The following is a 22,865-nucleotide window of genomic DNA, read 5'->3' on the forward strand; positions in this document are numbered from 1 at the left end:
AAAGGACAAGATGACAATGTCTCCCCTATATGCTTGGATACTAACCTAGGTTTGACAAAATGACATGGATGAAAAAAGGACAAAGGGTTTGATAAGGTCTAGACCTCCTAGCAATGACTTAGGGTTTATCAAAGATTTGGATTACTCAAGGATGACAAAACCTAGTTTTTGAGACTATATGCAAAAGGACAACTAATATGCAAATGACTAATATGATATGATAATGACCTAAACTTAATGAAGAGACTTAAGGTATGCAAATACAAATGTATGATAATGGTATGACTTTAATGCAAGAGGACACATGCAAATGGATGGCTCTTATTGATATGCAAAAGAATATGACTTAGCTGAAAACTAACCTTGGTACTTGACAATGAATTTTGCAAAATGCAACCTAGGATGAACCTAAATGTAAGTGACATGAATGTTAAGACAAGGTTTGGAACAATGTTTGACAACCATGTTTGAAGGTTTTTGAACTTTTGTTGGATGAAATGCTCTTATGTTTAACCTTGCTTTGAATCAATTTGCCTTTCTTTGAAATGAGATGCAATTCAACTTTTGACAAGAAAAGAAGACAAGATATTTCAACTTAGACTCAAGACAATCATGCTCATTCCCACATTTCCTATGGATGGCAAGGACATTAGGTACTTGAGAGGTAGACTCATTATGGGATTCAAGGAGAATACATAGATGCTTGACCCCACGGGCTCCCCTCCACGGCACTCACTTCTCAAGGTAGCCAAGCATCAGTCCCCATGGAAATCTCCCCATGGAAAACTTAGTATCTCTTCCAAGTATCCGAACTTGTCCTTCTCAAGCAACTAGAACGGTTTTGGTCCTCTAAAAACAAGGTGTTTAGTAAGGATTTCTGTTAAGCATTACTCCTTGATGTCACGCAAGCGTGATTGAGACATTAAGCCCATCAAGATACCAAACAAATGTAGTCGCACAAGCACAATTTAGACCAAGAGGCCCTACTTAGATGTTGATATGGGAAAGAGTTCAAGGGTCATCACTTCCCAAGTAACTGCAATTCCCACGTAACACTTCCTTCAAAGCTTTCGCTCATCGGGTATTTTTTTATAGTGAGTTAGAATGCCAAGGAATTCTATCCGTACTCACTTTGGGTCGTTCCCTTCTCACGATTATCACTTGCTTGCAAAAGCAAAGTGGTCGGGAAGGCAGGCCCTCTAAAGGAGACACACAATCAAAGACACGAACATGGTATCGAAGATCTGGATTTCTGATCACCCTAAGAAGGATGAGAGCATACTCTCCTACTCCAATGTCACACTCAACAATAAAAGCACAAACACGTTCATTCCAACCTATTTAGAAATCACTAGGTGCCTAAAAATTAAATGCAAACACAAAGTTTGATTTTTTCTCCAAGGCAACCTGCAAAAACCCAAGTTAGGAGTTTGATACGCTTATTCTTTGACTTTCGAATCTGCACAAAGCGTGTTAGTAGTTTGATTTATTGTCTTTTCCATGCGTATGCCAATATTCTACATAGATAATTAGTACCCAATCCAAAGGACAGAAAACAAAATGCAAAAACACCACAAATTTCAAGTAAACACTGCATTTTTTACCTCTGTTCTGGACTTTACACAGGTGTAGAACTCATGACACAGGCGCAAAACCCATGACACAAGCATAGAATTTCCTCTACACAAGTGCAGAATGCTCAACACAGGCGCAAGTTGTCTTACACAGGCGCAGAAATCTCCAGAATACCCTGCACGGCCCTGTTTTTGGGTTTTTGACCTGCAAATCAACTTGAAAGCACTCAAAACATAGTAAAGGGATTAGAAGGTTAGTTTTCACGTCGGGTTCACCAATTAATGTAGCATAGGAAATAGGAAATCATCAAAGCAATATATATAAAGACATATTAATCATTATTAGCTCAATCACAAACACACATTGCAATGATCTATCCTAAACAACACTATCAATAGAGACATGAAATAAAACATTCAAAATCAAAGATCATGCAAACCAAAGATGGGGTTCAAATGCTCCTTCATGCGGCTCCATTGTTCTTCTTTCTTCTCCAAATAGGTTTGTTGTGGATCTCACCTTCAAGTGCATACACCTAATTGTGAAAGCAAGATTGACATTGACACAAGAATACTCGAAGCGTAAATTCAATAGTCTGATTAGGGATTAAGAATCAAGGGATTTGATTGAATAAATTCATCCAATTTATAGACAAATTGGAGAAATGACAAGATTAGCATGATAGTGATTCGAATGGAAATTCAAATCAAGAATAGCAAAATTATGACATGTCTATGACAAATTGCTATGCAAAGATTTATGACAGTTTATGACAATTTATGACAAATTGCTATGCAAGGATTTATGACAAGATTTTGAAATAGAAATAGACATTTAGGAGAAATTAGAAAATTAAGTTGGAAATAATGACTTGGAAATTAGGAAATTAATGAAAAATAGATAAATTAATTAATAATTTCTCATTCATTAATTAATTTACAAAAAATAGGAGGAAATTAATTAGCCAATTAAATAAACATTTAATTGTGACAAGAAGACTTAGGATAAATAAATTATTTAACCTAGAGGGAAAATGCCAAACAAGATTAAATGAATAAATCATAAAACCTTGGAAGATGAATTAGAAATGCAAGGATGACAATTAGGTCTTGACAAAGGATAGTTGATATCGATTTGATCATGATTTGAATTGATAAATGAACAGTGTTGATAAATGATTTGATTGAGGTTGGTTGACAAAAATCAATGACAAATTGACCAAATTGACATGATTGAAAAGGACAAGGATCGATGACGAATCGATCGCAATATGACAAGATTGACAAGGACAAAGATCGACCAAAATCATGATTGAAGATTGTTGTCGACAAGACCAAATTCGAAGACGAGATGAATGAAGAATGTAGAAGAATGACTCGATGCTCGCAAATGATAAAAATCAAGTGCGTGACATAGGAGAAATGTTAATGCGACGCAAAAACCTAAAATGAGGCAATGTGCAAATGTTAAAGTATGACCCTGCAAGCGTTGACCATTTTTAGGTGTCTACAGTATATGTATACAAATGGGGCCTACACATGCAGAAAGGCCAAGCACCTAGAGCTCACTGCTCAAACACAAATAGGATTCACATTGACTACAATTGGATGGTTAAATCCAATAAGGATGTACTACTCAAAATAGCATCTTACTATGTTGGATTCAATACCAGTGTAGTTCTCATTGTCTTCACAAAAACCTTGCTTCACCTTCAAATGATGTCTACGTGTATAGCTCTACTTATTTTTGCATATACCTTCACACAATTCCTTTTTGCATTCCACTCTTGATATTACGAATAAGATCTTACATTTATATCATATCCTAAGACCAATTTTAGTAGGTCAACTCTAAAGGATATTACAATAAAATCATTTTACAAATAAAATAATGTTTGATGCAATAACCGATTCAACATGTTGGCTTGATGCTTTTACAATAATAATAAAACATCTCCATATTGTGTCGTGCTAATTTGGAATAGATAAGCTTGCCGGTGTATGATCTGGACCTATTTGCTGGTAACAACAAATATGCAAATATGAATATGCCAATTAACAAATCTCCAAGACAGAGTGTACCAGATACCGGTGACTATGCATAAAGTCATTGCTTGCAGGTGAACATTGCCAATCCTTCAAAGTACCAAAGTTGATAGGTGTTAGTAGGTGTTGACATCAATGACAAAACCATACCAAAATACCAACAATCTCCCCCTTTGGCATTGATGGCAACACAAGATGGAAAAACCATCAAAGTGCCAAAATAGATACCAAAAACCAACAATCTCTCCCCAAAGTAACAATCTCCCCCTGGGAGTGACATGTGTTTTTCCATACCAATATCTCCCCCTTTGACATCAAATGCCAAAGCAATATAAAAAACATTTTTCAGATACAAAATACCAACCAATTTAGTATACTAACTACTCCCCCTGAGAAGTAGCTCTCCTCATCAAAGCTGAAAAAAAAGATTTCTCTGTTAATTCTGTCGGTTAATGACAAACATCAATTGTCTAAGTCTCTACCGGTGGGGGTATAACCCCAAGCTGGTCTCTAATATATTAAAAGTTCTCCTTAGGTAGAGGTTTAGTGAAAATATCTGCAATTTGCTCTTTAGTATTCACATAAACCAGTTTTATTTCTTTTGCTTCAACATTCTCCTTTAGAAAATTTAGTTTGATAGAAACATGTTTAGTTTTAGAATGTACTATCGGGTTCTTAGATATATCAATTGCTGCATTGTTATCCCAATAGATAGTAATAGGTTCCTTGCATTTTACCTTTATTACTTGTGTAAACTTAGTTGTTGCTGCAACATATTCTAATTCAGTTGTTTATAAAGATGTACAACTTTGTTTCTTACTCAATGATGAAATTAATCTGCAGCCAAGAAAAAATGCTACATTGGTGGTGCTTTTTCTATCATCCACATCTCCTTCCCAATTTGCATCTGTGTATGCACATAATTCAAAGTTTTCATCTCTAGGATATCATAAGCCAAGATTTGTAGTGCCTTGTAAGTACCGGAAAATCCTTTTTACTGCTGATTCATGATTTTCTCTAGGATTACTCTGAAATCTTGAAACAATACATACTACATTCATAATATCAGGTCTTGTTTGTGTCAAATACAATAGGCCTTCTATCATAGATTTGTACCTAGTTGGATTAATAGGTGTAGATTCATCCCTTAGTGATAATTTGTCATTTGTAGTCATAGGTGTGCTTACCAGTTTAGAGTTTTCCATCCCAAATTTCTTTAGTAACTCCTTCAAGTACTTGGATTGACTCAAGAATATACCTTTATCAGTCTGTGAAATCTGCAATCCTAAAAAAAAATTTATCTCTCCAATCATAGACATTTCAAAATCTTGTTGCATTTCAATAGAAAAGTCTTTACACAATCCATCTTCTCCTCCAAAGATTATATCATCAACAAAAACTTCTATAACCAAGATGTCATCATTAGTCACTTTATAGTATAAGTTGTTGTCAGCATTACCTTTAGAAAAATCAATCTTCAAAAGATACTTATCCAAACTTGCATACCAAGCTCTTGGAGCTTGCTTCAACCCATACAAAGCTTTCCTTAACCTGCAAACCATATCTTTGTTATCTGTTAAATAAAATCCATCAAGTTGTTCAATGTAAACTTCTTCTTCAAGATCTCCATTCAGAAATTCACATTTAATATCCATTTGATGTACTTTGTAGTTCTTGTGTGCCGCAAAAGCCAAGAATAATCTGACTGCCTTAATTCTAGCTACCGGTGCAAAGGTTTCATTATAATCAATTCCTTCTTTCAGAGAATATCCCTTACACACTAATCTTTTTTTATTTCTGATTACCTTGACATCTTCATTGAGTTTTTTTCTGAATACCCATTTTGTTCCAATCACATTTTTGTCTTTAGGCTAGGGAACTAATGTCCATGTGTTATTCTTCTCAATTTGTTCTAGTTCCTCTTCCATAGCTTCAATCTAGTGTTTATATTCACATTCCTCATTAATTGATGATGGTTCAATTTGAGAAATAAGACATACCTCTTCATTTTCTAGTCTTCCTCTTGTCATAACTCCTTTATACTTGTTTCCAATTATCTAATCTTCAGAGTGATTCATTCTTACATACTGAGGTGTCTTTGTTTGTTTTTGTTCCTCAGTTATAGTGGAATTTTCAGATGATACCAGTGTAACTGGATCTTCATTCTGTATTGGTGGGTTCAATGTAGATTCATTTGTCAGAATCTTTGTTGCCAGTTCAGAGTCTATATACCTTGAAGTTCCTCTGGATTGTTCATCAATTTTCACATTTGTACTCTCAACAATTTTCCGCAATCTTTTGTTAAAACATCTATATCCCTTACTCTTAGATGAATAACCAAGAAATATTCCTTCATCACTTCTAGGATCAAATCTTCCAATATACTCATCTCTTCTAATATAGCATTTACTTCCAAATATTTTGAAATATTTAAGAGTAGGAGTAATACCAAATCATAGTTCATGAGGGGTCTTACCAGTTTCTCCTTTAATGTGAACTTTGTTGAATGTGTAGACCATTGTGCTTACTTTCTCTCTCCAATATACATGTGGTAGATTTTCTTCAGATAACATACTTCTAGTTGCATCCAAGATAGTTTTGTTTTTCCTTTCAACAACTCCATTCTGCTGTGGTGTCTAGGGTGTTGATAACTGTATTTTGATTCCATTCACTTCACATAATGCATTAAATTCCTTAGATGTTGTAGACACCTAAAAATGTCATTATTATTGTCTAGGGCATTTTCATTATTATTCTTTGAAACAACGCTTAAAATCGCATTGTCTCAAAGAGGGGCAAAATGTAGACACCTAAAAATGGTCAACGCTTGCAGAGTCATACTTTAACATTTGCGCATTGCCTCACTTTAGGTTTTTGCGTCGCATTAACATTTCTCCTATGATTCGCACTTGGTCTTTATCATTTGCGAGCATCGAGTCATTCTTCTACATTCTTCAACTGTCTCTCTTTCGAATTTGGTCTTGTCGACAACAATCTTCAATCATGATTTTGGTCGATCTTTGTCCTAGTCAATCTTGTCATATTGCGATCGATTCGTCATCGATCCTTGTCCTTTCCAATCATGTCAATTCGGTCAATTTGTCATTGATTTTTGTCAACCAATCTCAATCAAATCATTTATCAACACTGGTCATTTATCAATTCAAAATCATGATCGAATCGATATCAACTATCCTTTGTCAAGACCTAATTGTCATCCTTGCATTTCTAATTCATCTTCCAAGGTTTTATGATTTATTCATTTAATCTTGTTTGTCATTTCTTCCTCTAGGTTAAATTATTTATTTATTTATCCTAAGTCTTCTCATTGCAATTAAATATTTATTTAATTGGCTAACTTATTCCTCTTTTTGTGAATTAATTAATAATGACAAATTATTAATTAATTTACCTAATTTCATCATTTCTAATTTCCTAATTTCTAATTTCATTATTTCTTAATTCCTAATTTCCACCTATTTTCTAAATTCCTATTTTTAATTTCCACCTAATTAACTTGTCTCTAGTTCTCCCTATTTTTGTGCTTCATGTGTCATACTCTTGACATAGCAAGATGTCATAAGGTTCTAGTTCTCTAAGCTTTGCATTGGAAATATGTCATAATTCATGACATAGAAGGTGTCATAACCTTCCTCTTTCCACTCAATTGTGCCATTTTTGAAATCAATTGCCAAAATATCAATTATCATGCTAATTTGATCATTTCTCCAATTTATCTATAAATTGGATGAATTTATTGAATCAAATCCCTAATAATTAATAATTGGTAATTACTTTGTTGAAATAATCGCTTTGTCAAAACAATCACATTTCTAGTACTCTTGATCAATAATCTTGTCTACTTGCTTTCAATTGTGTGTGTGCACTTGTAGGTGAGATCCACAATAAAAACTATTTGAAGAGGAAAGAAGAACAATGGAGCCACATGGAAGAAGCATCCAAATCGTCATCTGGTTTGCATAATATTTAGTTTTGTATGCTTTTGATTTCATGTCTCTATTGAATGTTGTTTGGGATAGATTCATTGCATTCTAGCCTTTCGTGATTAGACAATGATTGATGAATATGTTTCTATTGTTTTGTGATGATTTCCTATTTCCTAACGTACAGATGTAAATTCTCCTCCTTGATCTGATCTCAGACATTTGATTTTCTTACTGGTTTCATTCTCTACCATTGCTTTGAATAGTTTGAACTTCCCAAGTGCTTCTGATTTTTCTCTGAGAAAAGTAACCCAACACATTCTAGAGTAGTCATCATTGATTAGCATGAAATATCTATCACCTTGTAAACTTTTAGTTCTACCTGGACCACATAAATCGGTGTGAATTAAGTCAAGAGCATTATTGGATTTTTTTGGAATACTTTTAAAAGATGCTCTGACTTGTTTTCCAAATTGACATTCCTTACATACCGGATTGTGAGGTTTGACAATCTTAGGCAAATCTCTAACTACCTTAGTAGTACTGATTTTTACCATGCAATCAAAATTTACATGATAGAGCCATAGCCAACTTTCATCAATATGTGCAATCAATCATGTCTTTTCATTGTCATTCAAATGAAAGATATTACCTCTAGTTTGATTACCATGAAGAGATATTGTACCTTTAAACCTTCTACATAGTAAACACTGTCAGTATTATGCTTACCATGGAGAGATATTCTACCTTTCCCTTTGATTAAACAAGCTTTGTCATCTCAAAATCTTATTAGACCTCTATTATATTCTTGAAAGTTCAAGAAATTACCTTTATCACCAGTCATAGGATGTGAGCATCCTGAATCAATGATCCATTCATCCATAACTTCAACTTTAGCTATCAGGGCCTGCTCTACTGGTGGAACAGTAGGTGTCAGTTGATCTTCTGTTATAGCAACAAAAACCCATCCATTGTCTATCAGATCTTCATCAGAATCATCAGTGACTCCTTCATCAGCAAGATAACAAGATTTATCTTTATTCTTCCTAAATTTGTATCTTTGATATTCAAGGTTAGGCTTGTATGTTCTCCTAGTTTCTTCTCTTTATCTAGCATGTCTATCAGGGCATCTAGAAGCCATATGACCAATCTTATTATACTTAAAGCTTTTGAAGGGTGCTTTACCTTTAGGCATTTTTCTTGCAAATAGTGCTTCAATTTCTTCAAGTTCTTCATTTTCTCTCTTGCTTTCCTCAATTTCTCTTGCATAAAAGGCTTTCCAATCAGATTTGTCAAATGATGGAGCAGATGATGTTGATGCCTTAAAAGCTAAATCTATCTTTATAGTAGCAATAGGACCAAATTCCTCAATTTCAAAAGCTAAAATTTTTCCAATCAATCTATCCCTAGTTACTGATGTATTAGGCATTGTTCTTAACTCATTTATAGCAGTAACCTTCATTTTATATGTCAGTGCTAATCCTCTTAAAACTTTTGAAACAATTTCATCTTCACTTAAGGTTCCTTCACAACATTTAATACCCAGAACAATTTCATTTACTCTTTCCATAAAAGTAGAAATCCTTTTATCTTCTTCCATTTTCAGATTTTCATACTTGACCCAGAAGCTTTCAAGTTTTGCAATTTTGACTGTATAATCCCCTTCATTCAGTGTTTCCAAATGATCCCAAATAGCTTTAGCAGTTGATCTATCTGATAATCCCATGATTTGTTGATCTGATAATGCGCTCAAAAGTGCTTCTCTAGCTTTGCAATCATTTTCCTCATCTTTTCCTAAGGTAGGTGGATTAAGCTGATCAGGAGTAGGAGCAGTATAGCCATTCTTTGTAACTTCCCAGATATCCTTTCCAATGCAATTCAAATGTGTCTCCATTCTGATCTTCCATATGCCATAGTTGGTTCCATCAAGTTTAGGACTGTCCTTCCTAAAATAGTTAGTAGACATTGGATCTCCTCAAGCTGTTAAACTTTTGCATAAAGAGGACTAAGCTCTAATACCAATTGTTAGGTCCCGAGGACAACTAAGAGGGGGGGGTGAATCAGTTGTCCAATAAATTCAAACCAAAACAACTTAACCAACTTTAATGCTTAATACCGGTAAACCAAACCTTTATGCCAGTAGATAGTTTTATCAGTTAATTACAATACCGGTAAAGATTAATGCATGAAATAGAAACACAGTAACATCCACAACACTTAACACCAATATTTGTATGTGGAAACCTTGTAAGGGGAAAAACCATGGTGGGAAACCTTACCCACAATCAGATGATACTACTGTAGATAGTATGTGTATACAAATGAGGTCTGCACATGCAAAAAGGACAAGCGCCTAGGGCTCACTGCTCAAACACAAATAGGAGTCACACTGACTACAATTGGATGGTTAAATCCAATAAGGATGTACTGCTCAAAATAGCATCTTACTATTCTAGATTCAGTACCGGTGTAGTTCTGATTGTCTTCACAAAAACCTTTCTTCACCTTTAAATGGTGTCTGTGTGTATAGTTCTACTGATTTTCGCAAATACCTTCACACAATTCCTTTTCGCATTCCACTCTTGATCTTACAAATAAGATCTTACATTTATATCATATCCTAAGACCAATTTTAGTAGGTCAACTCTAAAGGATATTACAATAAAATCATTTTAAAAATAAAACAATATCCGATGCAATAACCGATTCAACATGTCGTCTTGATGCATTTGCAACAATAATAAAACATCTCCATATCTTGTTGTGCTAATCTAGAATAGATAAGCTTGTTAGTGTATGATCTAGACCTATTTGCCGGTAACAGCAAATATGCAAATATGAATATGCCAACGAACAAATCTCCAAGATAGAGTGTCCAAATGATGTCTTCGACATAACCAGCTATTTCCCATATCATTCCAAGTGTCGGTGAACATTATATCCTGCTGGTGTACCAAATACTGGTGATTGTGCATAAAGTCATTTGCTTGCTAGTGAACATTGCCACTCCTGCAAAGTTCCAAAGTTGATAGGTGTTGGTAGGTGTTGACATCAATGACAAACCCATACCAAAATACCAACAATATATCGATAAGAAAGCCTTAGTAGAAATTTTGAAGGAAATACCTTTGTCATTATACAATAAACGAGATGCTAGAAGACTCGACGTAGTCAAGAGAGATAGGGAGATCAAAGAGGTAGAACTTTTGACTTTATGTGGTGCTATTAGTAATGATGAAATGAAGAGATGTATTGATGTTGCTAATAGGACAGTTTTCAGTAGTAAACCCCAGCAAATAAGCCTAATGATGGGCAGAGTTAACGAAGTGATAAATGAGACTAGTGAGGGTTGGACGAAATTCTTCTAGAAGAATCCAGATTTTCTTACATATCATGAAGAGTTTGTTAAGGCAGCAACTTCCACCATTCTAGATAAATCAAAAGGGAAAGGTATTTTGGGAAGTTCAACTCCATTTTTGACTAAACCGGCAGTAAAGGAATGTGTACATTTTATACCGGCACACACTATTTTTGATCAAGGCAATGTATAGGATACTCTGAATATTATGGATAAAACTCCACGGACAGTAATTGACACTGCACCAAGTGGTGAAGCCACTGGTGCTAAAGAAGATAAGGTAAAGGGAATTGAGTCTACACCAACAGTTCATATTGATTCCCCGGCAAAGGTTTTGGCAATTGACACTTCTCATGTTGAGAAGAAACCAATCACTAAGATGAGTCCAAATAAGTTAATGATGATGGCTACTCAAAAACTATTAAAGGAGGGATCTATAGATAAGGGAATAATGGATCAATTAGTTACAGTGTTGCATAAATTAATCCCTGATTTTCAGACTGAGAATGAAGCAAGCCCTTCTAGCAAGCTTAAAACACTAACAGAGTACATATCTAACAATTTTCAATCACTATAGCAAATGTCAGATCGGCAGGCATTAGAAAGATTTTTTGTGGATAAGAAAGCCGCCTTTGACCAGATCATTGAAATAGAGAAAGAAAATTGAAACTAAACTCATTCTTATTGAGAATTGTTTGAAAAAATGTACAAATATCTACAGGGTCTGTTGTAACATATAAATTCTTACAGCAAATGTAGATAGCAGACTAAAGATATTACATGATAAGGTAGCTAGCATTGCTAATTCTTTTGATGTATTAACCTCACTGACAACATCTGTTGATGGACAATTTTTTCCTTGGAGAACCAAATTCTTGCTTTTGAGAAGGAGAGAGATAAAATCATTCGGAGAGAAAGGAGTCTTAGAGGATTGGTGAGTCCTAGATTGGATTCACTAGGTGCACATAAAAAGGAGTGTATGGACATGATTGCTAAACCCATACCGAGAGAAGTCAAAGAGAAGGAAACACTGGCACACTTACTAAGTGGATTAGCATCCATATCTGAAACTTTCAAAACTGGTTGGGATACATACCTACAGTTGTTGGATAAGGCTTACCTAGAAATTTTGAAGTCAGTCAAGCTCCGGTAAAACAAACAGTATTTATTCATTCTTTGTTCTGAATTCTTTCAATTATTTCACCAATCTTTGGCATTGATGCCAAAGGGGGAGTGTATATACGTGAAAAATATCAGAAAAATATCAAACAGGAACATATGGGAAGGACATCAAAATATCAGAAGGACTGTATTTCTCAGGGGGAGCATATTTTAGTTGAACCGATAGGGAATCCATTTTTCAAATAAGTGTTGCCATCAATGCCAAAGGGGGAGATTCTTGGAAATTGACACTCATTGGATTCATTTTGTTGTCATTGATGGCAACAAGATTAGATGGAATCCATATACCAGTGTTAGGAGGCATTTATTGGTAGACACTGACATTGGAGTATCTAGGATCACACAGGCACCGGCACCGGCATCAAGTACTTCAAGAAAGCCGACATCAAGGAAGATTTATTTAGAAAATCATTTTGTAATTATTGTTGAGGCCGACATTGAATATCTTTTGTAATGTATTGTAAGCTGACATAAGGCATATTGTTTGTAATGGGTATATAGGTCAGTCTGCTAGGTCATTTTGTAGTATGTGACATAGGAGAATATAGCAGAACTGTATAATGCAAAGTATATGTATGTAGATCATTTGTATGTGAATTTTATATCATGCAATGATCTGTAGATAGTTTGGAAAGCATTCTTGGAGGAGAAGAGATACCAGTAGTAGTGTTCAAGGTTTATGAACTAGTATAGAGAAGAGCTAGAACCAAAACTCTATTTGGCATAGAAGATGCATTTTGTGAGTTCATTTTCATTGTTTTACTTCAGAAGAAGCTTGGAGTCAATGAGACTCTTTAGTGATGAGAAATGTTCTCTAGGCAGTGTGTCTTCCTGCATGTGCAGGCCCCCATTATATGTAATATCCTTTCATATGGCCAGTGAACTGATATTGTGGGTCACAAATCCCATCGTGGTTTTTCCTCTTTGAGGTTTTCCATGTATAAATTATGTGTGTTATGGTGTTCATTTATGTGGATGGTTTATTTGCTTCAAGTTATATGTTTATTTGTTTACCGATTTTATATACACCTAAAAATGGTCTGAAGATAATTAATTGAATAAGCAATTATTTAATTAATCTCCCTTCCCAATTTAATTGAATTCATCAACAATTTGATTAAATTCTCCCTTTTCATCTACTTATTAATAAATCTAAGGACTTATTTAATAGGTTCATTTCAATAATCTCCTTTGATTAATTAATTCAAATTAATTAATCCCTCCCCATTTAAAATCATTTCTTCTAATCCCTAATTAATTAAAACAAATCAATTTATGAGTTGTTGAAAGTTAATTAGTCTTTTCTTATTATTTGAATTTTTAAATTCAAATTACCCACATGCCTCCTAACTTCTAACCACCTAACCTAAACACTTATAAACCTAACCCATTCCATCTAACCCTGGGTTTAATTAAACCTACCTTAGCTTGCACATCCCAACCTCCTTATCCTAACCTCCTATGGTGTGGATACTCTCCCCTTGAGACACATGGCATTCTTGGGCCACATGTCCCCTCTCTTGGAAGCCTCTTGACACTTGTCACCATAGAGATGACAAATGTTCCCTTTCATCCAACCTCTCTTGGAAGCCTCTTGACACTTGTCACCATAGAGATGACAAATGTTCCCTTTCATCCAACCTCTTTTCCAACCTCTGCCAATTTCACCATTGATATCTTCAGATTCAATCTTGACCATTGATTCCTGCCACCTTAGCCCTGGCCTTGGAAATCCTATAAATAGACCCCATTTTGGAGCAATAATCATCCCATCTCATTTGCATTTTATGCATTGTTACTATAGGCATAATATCTCTTAGCATATCATTTGAGCATTGTTATTATAGGCAATTGCATTCTTAGATCTAGCTTATTTTCTAGCATAATTGTTGAATCATGTAGCTTAATCATTCTCTTTGCTAGCTTAATTGCATCATTTTTATTTCAAATCCTCCATCTAGGTGTAGTCAAGTCACTGGAATTTGCTTATCTAGATCTGAGAGCAAATCTACACTCACATTTATTAGGAGGCGATAGATCGATTAGCCATGGTTTTGTCTTTATTTGTTTTAAATTTGCTAACCATGCTTGTAATGATCAATTGAGTGTTTTGTGTTGCAACTGCAGGTATCACACTTCACAGGCATGACATTTTTATATGTGTATGGTATAAAAGGATAAAATATTATCTTACCGGCATAACACTGACTCACCCACCCCCCCTCTCAGTGTTCTTGGATCCCAACATTAGAAGTATTAGTCATTGCATGGACTTAGTTCTCAGAGCCAATTTTCCTAACAAAGTTGCACACTGATTAACACTGGCAAAGAATGAAGAACTAAATAGACAAGTGTAGGAGCTATTGGAGAAAGGTTTGATCAGGGAAATTTTGAGCCCTTGTGCAGTACCAATAGAATTAGCACCTAAGAAGAATGGAGAATGGAGGATGTGTATTGATTCAAGAGCAATAAACAAGATTACAATGAAATACCGGTTTCCCTTGCCTAGGATGGATGACATAATGTACTATTTGAGTGGAGAAAAGTACTTTACAAAGATAGATTTGAAGAGTGGATATCATCAGATCAGGATCAGAGAAGGTGACGAATGAAAGACATCATTTAAGACAAATGAAGGATTATATGAATGGTTGGTGATGCCTTTTGGACTGACTAATGCACCGAGTACTTTCATGAGGCTGATGAAAAAGGTCTTGAAGAAATTATTGGGTAAGTTTGTTATTGTGTACTTGGATGACATTTTGATTTTCAGTAAAACAAAAGAGGAGCATTTGTTGTAGTTGAGAGAATTTTTGCAGAGGTTGAGAGAAGAAAAGTTACTGATCAATATCAAGAAGTGCACTTTCATGAAGGATGAGCTAGTCTATTTCGGCTTTGTGATATCTAAGGATGGTTTGAAGATGCACCCTGAGAAAGTGAATGCCATTTTTGAGTGGCCTACACCAAAAAGCATTGGAAAGGTAAGATCATTTCATGGATTGGCTAGCTTTTACCAGAAGTTTATCTTAAATTTTAATTTAGTTTGTAATCCTATGACTGAGACCATGAGGGGAGATAGGAAGGAATTCAAGTGGACCACTGGAGCAAACAAATCTTTTGAGTTGTTGAACTAGAAAGTGAGTGAGCAGCCTGTGTTGGCTTTACCGTATTTCAATAAGGTATTTCAAGTGGATTGTGATGCAAGTGGAACAGCAATAGGAGTAGTTTTGAGTCAAGAAGGGAGAGCAATAGCATATTTCAGTGAGAAATTGAGTGATGCCCGGAAGATATATTCAGTATATGATCGGGAATTTTATGCCATAATTCAAGCCTTGAAGAAATGGAGACATTACTTGCTGCTTAAGGAGTTTGTGTTGTATATAGATCATCAAGCTTTGCAATATTTGAATAGTCAAAGTAAGTTGAATCAGAAACATATGAGATGGGTAGAGTTCTTGCAGACTTACACCTTTGTGTTGAAACATAGAAGTGGGAAATCTAACAGAGTTGATGTTGCATTAAGTAGGAGAAGAAATTTGTTGACAGAGATGAGAGTGACAGTATTAGGTTTTGAAGATTTGAAGACCTTGTATGATGAAGACCCCAAATTTTGCAGAACCTTGAAAAGCATGTAGAGAACTAGTTATGGTTGATAGGAGAAAATTGTTGGATTACTTCATTCAAGATGGGATGTTATTTAAGGGAGTTCATTTCTGCATACCTAAAAGTTCCATGAGAGAGAACCTGATAAAAGAGAATCATAATGGAGGTTTAGCTGTGTTACTACTTATCAAGTTGCCATTAGTTTTATGTTCAAAGTTATTCTATATACTCTAGTCGGTTACTACTACCGAAATATTCAGTCGGTATGCACAGTCCAGTCGGTTATAGAAGAAAGTAGTCTCTGAGCGTAGTATACACCGAGCTGTCTATCGAGTATCATTTCATGTCTACCAAGCAGCAAGATGACACACCGAGTTGATATGCACTAAGTGAAACGTGTTACCAGATTCATTGAACCTGGACATAGATATGAAAATGTGTTACAAGATCAAGGCACATAGAACTGTTATCACATTGGAATTTGCACTTAAAGATTGTGTATGATTTTGACGTCGTCTAACCAATGAAATATTTTGCATGATTATTCATTCGATAAAATATATTTGTAAGATCAAAGCAATGAATGGATCACCGACATAAGAGATCTATTTATACAACATGGATTAAGATCAAATACATACATGTAGCATGACAGAAAGGAAGATATAGAAATATATGAAGCAAGACATGTGAAAGCACTAAGTGTTATGACTATTACAGAGACACAGAGGTCACCAAGAAGGATTTTAGAGAACAGTCAAAGAACAAAGTAAACAGAAGGGTTTACCGAGTTACTATATGGGTTACTGAGGTATGCTATAAGTAACGTAATCTTATTTTGGGCAAATAGAATCTGCTATAACATTCCAGATGTAAACTTGCAGATATTTGTAATGATTTTATTGTAATATTTTGAAGTTGTAAGAGAAACCTTTAACAGGGTAAAAGAATCTAATCAAGTCTATAAATTGTAAACCCTCTAACCAGGTGTAGCATTTAGATTAAGTGTTGTAAAATCCTTTAGCAAGGTAGATCTAACAGATCTTGATACTCCTAACAGGGTAAGCTATCAGAAATAGCTAAACATGTAGCTCTAACCGAGCAACCTTTATTATTGCAGTAGTGAAGTTGTGGGTGCCATCCCCACCACATTTTTTCTCTCTAACCAAGAGTTTCTGCGTAACCAAAATATATGTGTTATGGAGTGAATCATGTATGATTGTTATCTATTTGTTTTAGCTTTATATTATATTACTGCACTATTCAGTTTATGCATAACATTAAAGTTATTGTTGAAGAAATGTTTTGAAGTACTGATTCACCCCTCCCCTCTCAGTACATTAGCTTTCCATATTGGGCCTAACAATTGGTATCAGAGCTTCAATCTTGGAAACGGGTTTAACTACCTAAAGAGAAAGATCTTATCAATGGAAGGCTATAAACAATCTTGGAGGATTGTGTATCTGCAAGAAGAGTTGGATCATTCTAATCAAGTGATTGCAGACATGCAAAGGCAAATGCAAAAATATTTGAAAGTGAGAAGAAGATTATATGATGATTTGTAGGACTCTCAAGAGTTAGTGGAACGAATTGAGACATCATCTGAAAATAGTATATCTGAAGAGACTGAAGAAATGATTGGAGTATTGAAAGAAAAGAACAAAGCACTGGCTGATCAACTAAAAGAAATGAAAAGAGAACATGAACGTTTCAGCACATAGATGACTGAAAATCTTGATGCATTAAGGACACCCGAGGATAAAGTAAGAGATCTAGAAAGAGAGAAACAACATCTTGAAGTCTTAGTATCTAATAAGAATGATGAAATCACAAGGATAACTGGAATTCAACAAAACCTGTCAGATCAACTAGGTTATGCACATCATGAAGCAAATCTGAAAGATGGTGAGAATCAAGCATTGAAACTTGAAGTATCAAGGTTGACCAATGAAGTTGAAACAGAGAAGAAATCCAAAGAAACACTGAAGAAGAGTTATGAATCATCAAAGATGTTGGATGAGCAATTGAATACAAGAAGACCCAACATAGATGCAAGACTTGGTTACAAAGGAAAAGACTCTACCGAGAAGGGAATTCATACTACCGAGAGAGGAGAATCATCAAAGAAAGCAAGAATCAAAAGAAAGAAGCCTATTTGCAACTACTGTGGAAATCAAGGTCACACTGTCAACATGTGCCAAATCAGAAAAGGTAAGCAACCAAATGTCACTAAGTCCAATGGTTATTGTTACAACTGCAATAAATATGGTCACACATCTAATCAATGTAAGACAAAGTCTGTTAAAAATTATCAAAAGGCAAAATTCAAAGGGTTTTGTAAAAACTGCAATAGATATGGACATAGTACCGAGAAGTGTTGGTTTAAGAAAAAGAACTATATGTGGTATGCACACCGAGCAAATGCTAGAGGTTACCGAGCTCACACACACCCTTACCGACAGTATTCTGCAATACCATGGGATTACATAACAAGGATATGGTGTGAATGTTGTGAAAGATATGGACATATAAGTGCCAACTACTTTATAAGGTTTGGGATGAACAACCAAAGATCATGGAGAAATCCTGGTATGGCATGTTTTTATTGTCACAAAGTTGGACACTTGGTTGGAGATTGCAGAGATCAACCTAGAAAAGACACTGAGGAAATAAAAGACAAATTACAGATGATTTGGAAAAAGAAGGAAATTGTGTCAAATGAACAAAGCACCTTACCTATCGAGTTAGGTGCACCTATTCCAAATTAATCGGTAAAGGTATGAAGGGACTACATTCTCTCAAGGTTAAATCTTAACAGTTCCTATTCTATTATGTACTTAATTCAAAATCTACATAGTTAAAGATGTATTAGTAAGTTTGAAATTCTATCAAAGTCTTTTGGAGCACAATACAGGAAACCTGTCAAGTCGGTAAATGAAGGAAGTTTGGTTACTCGGTTAAAGCGGAAAAAGGAAAGAAATTTTAGTGGAACCGAGTGCATTTAATGTTTTTGACCTAACCTGCAGGGAGCCCGATAAGGCATATTATGTACTTAAACCATTTACGCAGTCATTTTTACTTACCAAGTTTTCGAGAGAGAAGAGCAAAGCGATTATAAGATGATAAAACCTCCTACAAAGCAAATTCAAGGTATTAACATCAATCTCAACACATTGTTAAGCTAGTTTACCAATCTTATCAAGTTATTATTATCTGCTAAGTGTGAAGCATCTGCCGTTTGAAAATCCTGAAACCCTAAGGATCTTTTGTTAGTTTTTATCTAAAATCTACAAATGGCACCTAAGATCTAAGATCCCATTGTTGTCAAGAATGTTGAGAAGCCCTCACTAAAATACTCATTAACTCCCAAAGTTGCATCTGAACCGGATGACAAAACCGCATTTTCACTCATCCCAGATAGAGTGTTATTAGTTGAGGATGTGAGATTCTTCACCAAATGTCGTGTTGAGGAACTCGCTCATGTTGAAATCAAAGACACCTATGATGAAGTATGCATAGATGGTAAATTGAATAGCGAGTATGAGCACATTAAGATCAAGGGATTAACTGAAGCCCTAACCTATCCCCGTGTGTTCAAACCTCAGTGGGTCAAGTTTGTTCTGAGCAAAGTTCACGATGATTTCATGTGGTTAGAAGAGCAACCATTTAAGATTACAAAGGAAATCATTCATCTGATTACCGATTACCCTATTTATGATCATTCTCAAGCCCAAAAGATGATATCACAGAAGGAATTGATCAGTTTAACCGGAGTGGAATCAGATTGCAGAGGACTAAAATTGAACAATGTCATAGATGAAGAACTAAAATTTTCCATTGGAGTAATAGGTTACTGTTTCTTCTAATCGGCAAGGGAAAACAGTGTACCCTGTGTAGCAGTAGACCTGGCATACAATATTGTGAAAAAGGGAATGAAAATTGATCTTTGTGAGGTGTTGCTGAAAAACCTGTTTGAGAATCTGAACACCATCAGGAAGCCAAAGAAGAACAACTTGGCTAATACACTAAAGTTTGGATCATTACTTGTATGCATGTTTTTCTATTTTGAAAAATTCTTTCCATCAGTCTGTAAAGTTGTTTGGGAACTACACCGACCAATCACCCATCAGATTAATGACTTCATCAAGAAGAAAGGTGATAATTTTAATGATATTATGGATGATTACTTCAGTAAATTTCAAGAGAAAATGCATAAAAGGTACCAAATTCCACCCCAGCTAGTGGAGAAATACAAAAATGACATATGTTTTGAAGTAGACACTGATTACTCTTATGTGAAGGTTGTGGAACCAAGAACTCAATCTTTGTCACCGATGGGTTATGAGATTGATGTTGACATCACACAACAGCAAATTGATGCATTTCTTACATTGCCAAGACATGCTACCGAGCTAAGGTATGGAACCTATGCAGAAGTGAAGGAAAAAGTAAAAATGAGCATTGTAGTACCCAAAGCTACAAGAAAGGTAACAAAGATGATAAAGGCATTATCAGAGAAATTCAGAGAAGACTCTTCCTCCACACCTGTCAAAGGCACTTTAGCCATTACTGAAGAGGAATCTGAAGCCCAAGAGGCAGCTATAACATTGAGCACCGAACTTCCTAAGGGAAAAGTGTTGAAAAGAAAGAAACAGGACACATCAAAGGCCTCACCGACTCCACCAGCAAAGCGACCTAACACTAGAGCATCTACAACTTCATCGAGTAAGAAAGCAAAGAGTGTTACTATTCCTAAGGTAACAAAAACTTACAAGAAAACTACTCGGAGACTCATTTTGGCAAAAGAGTCTAGTGACACCGAATCTAAGGATGCAAGCAAATTTTAGATTGTCAAGAGCAAGAAGGTAAATGTACATAGTGTAGAAAATTTATGTGCTAATTTGAAAGAATGTGGTGGATTTGGATCATTCAGATATGTGAACTATGAAACTAGAAATAATGATGAAAAGAGACAAATTGAAGAAGCTGTCATCTGCACACTTCTAAAATTCTGGTTAGCTCCATTGGAACTATCTAAGTCACTTCCAAATGAATTATATTTACATATTGACAATAGGTGGAAGTATGCAATGGACTCAGAGAAATGGATCAGAGAAAGAAGTCTGGTACATCTCTTTCCTGACATGTCAGTAGCTGAAATAAAAGAACATCTGACAACCTACAACTCAAACTTTCTCGTCAAACAAAGAGCCTTGAAACTGATGAATGGGCTGTATATTGAAGTAGAAAATGAGACAAAAGCAAACTGGTAGGAAATCTTTAAAATCAAGGATTCTATTAAGCAAGCTAAAGTTGAAATTGTTGATGTCACCGAGCAAGATCCTGATGTTCCCGAGCAAGACCCTGCTGACACCATTCAAATAGATGAAGATATCATGGATACAGAGGCATCGGAATAGGAAATGATAGAAGGCAATGCATATGCAAAACTTGTATCTAGTGAATCAGTCTTGGAACAAGTTCAACCTTATCCACCGGTTAATCAACCTGTCTAAATCAAAACCCCTCAAGATATGAATCAAGGCATGGAAGGTCACAAGTCTATAACTGGAGAAGGTAATACTCAAGAGTAGACGTCTCAAGCACCTTCTAGCACTGAAAATGTTGAAACTGAGACACCAAGTACCGAGACACCAAAGGACTCTACAGAGACTAAAGAAACTGACCGAAGTGTTGCCTCTACCAAGCAACCTACCAAGGGTCATCAAGCCTCACAAGCCATTGTCTTAGTTCCATCGGTGAAAGGTAAAGAAAAGAAGATGAAAAAGTAATAGTTTTAAAGTTGATTTGTCAAAACCAATAGTGTTGCCCAATGTAGACATATCAAAATTAAAGGGGCAAGCACTCATTGATTTCAGTGAACTATGCAAAGAAAAGGCTAAACAAGAGAAGCAAATGGAGATTCAAAAGAAAAATAAAGTACTTCAGAAGGTGAAAGCACTCTTAATAGATATACTACCTGAAGCTACAGTGTCAAAAGATGCAGCTATCCACATTCAACTGGATGAACTCCTAACAAAGATAGAGACATCTGGAGTAGATGCATCAGAATATTTGAGCAAGCTAAAAGACAAGGAGCTCATTGCAAAAATGATAGAAGAGGTACAGAAAGCTATAGCTATTGGCAAAGTTAAACTTGTCAAATTTATTGCTGAGTTGACTTCTCAACTCAAGCACATTCTTTATTTATTTCAGAAACTTTGTACATTTTCTTTATTCATTAAAGACATCAAAAATAAAATAGAGGCAATTGAGAAAGAGATCACCAATCTCTCAAATAAGTTGACCAGAGAGCCCAATTTAGTTCAGAATTTCTATACAAAGCTACAATAGCTCATGGCTCAACAATTGGATCTCGGAAATGAAGAACACAAGATCAGGATGGACATAATGACACTTCAGACATTATTCCTTCCTCATCTTTCATTCGTCCAAGAATAGATCAACCGAGCCACATACTTGTCTACTACACCAGAGGGAAGCACTCTAGATGGCTTAATATCATTATTGGCTAATATTCAAGTGTAGAATTCTTTAATGGACAGTGTAAAGTATGCACCCTCTGTCGCTCTCACCGAAGCATGGACCAAGTACAAATCCATTTTTGACCAGTTGCCACCATTGAATGGTAACTAAATTTTGATGTTTGTCAAAAAGGGGGAGTGATATAGTATTAGGGGAGTGATATAGTATTCAAAGTATCAAACAAAAGGAATGTACTATACAGGGGGAGTATACCGAGCAGAGTGAGCAGAGTATCCAAGTGTAGTGAACCGAGTAGTGAACAAAACAGTAAGCAAAGAACAAGTGCAGCACACAGAACATTGATCACTGAGCATGCAAAATCAGAAGTTTTGTACAGTATATCGATAAGGGGAGTATATCTGGATTTACTATTTCATTGACTATTGTATATACTGTCAGTATAGTCAAATTTTGCAAGTATATAGATTATTGAGTTATAACTTTGAAAGTAGTTTTTGTCAAACATCTCAACTACTGTCAAAAGGGGAGATTGTTACTACTTATCAAGTTGCCATTAGTTTTATGTTCAAAGCTATTCTATATACTCTAGTCGGTTACTACTACCGAAATATTCAGTCGGTATGCACAGTCCAGTCGGTTATAGAAGAAAGT

Source organism: Cryptomeria japonica, chromosome 10, assembly GCF_030272615.1.
Source record: "Cryptomeria japonica chromosome 10, Sugi_1.0, whole genome shotgun sequence".
NCBI lineage: Eukaryota > Viridiplantae > Streptophyta > Pinopsida > Cupressales > Cupressaceae > Cryptomeria > Cryptomeria japonica.